Source organism: Phytophthora infestans, genomic scaffold (assembly GCF_000142945.1).
Source record: "Phytophthora infestans T30-4 supercont1.79 genomic scaffold, whole genome shotgun sequence".
Taxonomy (NCBI): Eukaryota; Oomycota; class Peronosporomycetes; order Peronosporales; family Peronosporaceae; genus Phytophthora; species Phytophthora infestans.
In genome coordinates this window covers 479,311-482,565 of record NW_003303680.1, presented here as the reverse complement: position 1 = coordinate 482,565, position 3,255 = coordinate 479,311, and positions in this window count along the sequence as shown.

Genomic DNA, 3,255 nt, shown 5'->3' with positions numbered 1-3,255 from the left:
GTGTTTTAAAATGAGTCACGTGGTCCCCTCTCTTATTGCCCCAAGGGGGGCTCTCTTACACTCGAACAACCTTATAGCCGGATTGACTTCATTTTATTAAGGCACTCGTTATTTTGCCCGAATAGGCAGCACGTGACAGGACATCCGTGCCAGAATTGACCCGACAGGCATGCCCGAATATGCCCGACTTAGCTAGAGCCGGAGGGTCACCTAATGAAGTGTCCTCGAAAATGGCCTATTCGCTCCAAAAGCAAGTCATATTCGCGATCGTAGCCTGGCTTAGCCGTAGGGAAATACATATAGCTGCATTACAACACATGGTAGCACAAATAAGTCACTCATCTTGCTAAGAACACCTTCTACGTAGTTGCCAATGCCCCTGTTAGTCTCTCTTGGGGCGCTCTGTCGTGTCCGTCCTGCCAGCCATCGCTATCTTTGTGCTGTGTTGATGCGGTGGTCAATGAGTGGCCTCTCCTGCTGGTCTCTAAATGTCGGAGTTGCATAAATAGACTGGCAAACAGTTGATTGGGGGATTTTTTCCCGCAGATCATACCAAGCCCCTATACCAGAATAATCACCGAGGAGCTTAGCAACAATCTCGTCAAAAAAGGTGCGTTTAACTTCTTCGCTAAAATATGTCTTACTTTAATCAAGTAAAATCCTTATACCCTCCGGGAGGGTATAAGGATTTTGTTTAGCCTATCCCTGTCACCCCTCCGCATCCAAGGGGTTAAAAAACTGAAAAGATGCTGTGGCTTCAGTTTTAAATTTACGGGAAACCAACATCAGAACGGCCTTTCACACAATGAACGCTACGAGTGACAAGGCCTCTCAGCTTGCCGCGGAGCGAGCACGCAAAGAAAAGTAGAAAGGAATCAGGAAACTACCCCTAAAAGACCTTGAAACCGCAGTGCAGAGAGAGCTCTACGCCAAGGACAAGACTCCACTATTTGTGATGCGGGAGAGTGCCAACTCCAAAGCAAAATGCTGGGAGAAATTCCGATTCGTGTACGAGAAGGCTACTGGGATTTGCGTTTACGGCGCACGAGACTGGGTTTGTTGTGTGTCTGGGATGTCATGCGATCTACGCGCTCCATCGTAAGAACGGAACGTCAACACTAAATAGCCACAGTTCAATATGTACGACTAAAAACCCTGATTCTGATTCTGGTTCGATTGTTAAATTTGCAAGCAAGCAAGATGTCAGTAGCGCTGGTAAAAAAAATGGTGGTGAAAGCAGCAGTCAAAATGTGCTGTATTAATTTACGTCCGTTCAGCACCGTGGCTGGGGAGGGGCTTAAAGAACTTGCTGCAGTGGACAGACGGACTAAAAGAGAATACCCAAACTACATCTTTGCTCCTGATGAGTTTGTGTCAAATCCTTTCACTCCTGATAAGAATATGGAGCAATGGCTAAGACAAATGGAGAATTTGCATCGCCGGCTTCATCATTTTGGCAAGCGCATTTGAGATTTTTGGTTCTTGTTTTTGACGTGGGATTGCGATCCAGAAGAAGTTGTGATATTGGTGAGCTACTCCCTGCACCAAACACAGTCAAAAGATACATTATTGATGATGCTGCTATCATCAGAGACAAACTCAAACTTATATGCTGCGCACACTTTGGAGATTACAATGGTGCAGGATTTACTACGGATCTTTGGAGTGACTCAATTCGTAGCCGGTCATTCATGTCTGTTACCATTCACTATATCTCAAGCACGTTCAAATTACAAGCCAGAACTTTGCAGGTGAAGGAGTTACAGGCTCCCTCACACACAGCGGCGGTACTTCTTCAACATTTTTCAGCTTGTCTACTTTCGTACAAAATTAACGAGCCATCGAAATGTGTTGCTGTGACTGACAGTGGCTCAAATGTCAGTGGTAAAGATGGCATCAAGTCAATTTACAAGTGGTTGCCGTGTGTGGATCATAAGATTGCAACATTGATCACAACAGTGCTCAACAAGACCACACGAACAGCTAACGGCGAGAGGTCGAAGCCATTTTATCGGTTCTATGACGAAGTGCCGGATATATACAACTTCATGGACAATTGCAAAGACCTTGTAAGATACATGAAGCAGAGCAATCGTCAGAATGAACTTACCTGGACACTGAAACAAGAGAACGTGACGCGTTGGAATGCTTTGTTACGGTGCTTGGAAAGTATTTATGCGTCATACGGGGACGTGATTAACGTTTTGTTGCCTCGAGGCAAGGCTAATCTAATTTCATGCATCGACAAGAATTTACTTCTGGAGCTGATTCGATTCTTGATACCGTTCAGAGACGCTACATTGCGGTTGGAGAGTTGGAAGACACCTACATTGCATCTGGTAGTGTACGAGCGATACCAACTCTTGGAGCATTTGAGACCAAAGCAAGCCACGATGATTACGACGACTCCGGATTCGAAAGGTGGGACTTCAACAGAGGAAACAGTTCCGGCAGATAGCTCATATATTATCGTTGTCAAGTCGTTATTCAAACAGTATGCATTTCCGAAATGGAGTTTGTACCCATGTCATTACATCGCGGCGGTGCTCGATCCAAGACAAAAAAATCGACTTCATGTGTTTGGAGTGCCCAGTACAGAGCTACAAAGCGCCAAATCAGCTCTCCTTGATCAAATGAACCAAGTGCCACAAGGCCGAGCTCAAAATTCCCGAACCTGCGCTGCGAGAGAAACATCCAACAGACGAAAGACATCTCAAGCTGCTGCTGCAAACTTGTACTCATCAGACGAAAGTGATTCAAATACCGAGACGTCATCAAGCTCGGTAGAGCGTGAATTTGAGGCATACTGGACTTTCAAGCTGCAAAAAGAGCAAAAGAAGAACTTCGATTTGCTGCAGTGATGGCTTCAAGTAGGTAGGAATGGTTTTCCTACTCTTGCAAAAGTTGCCCGGTCGATTTTGTGCGTCCCAGCGTCTAGTTCAATGTCAGAGAGCAACTTCTCCAGTGCGGGTAATTTTCTATCTAAGCGCAGGAACGCCCTGAAGGCTTCGGTACTCGACGACATACTACTCGTACGTTCAAATTCGGATCTACTGTAGAGGAATGCTCTACGTTTGCAATAGAATAATGATTAGTGCGGGTGCGGGTACCCGAAGTGCTTGGAATGGCTTCGAGGTTACGGGTACGGTTGACCGCTGTAAGCTATCGGGTGGTTGGGGTGGACCGCGCTATCCAATTTGCGAGCTCTGCTGCAGATAAGGTCTTCGAGTAGACACCATTTCTCGTCGTACAGGA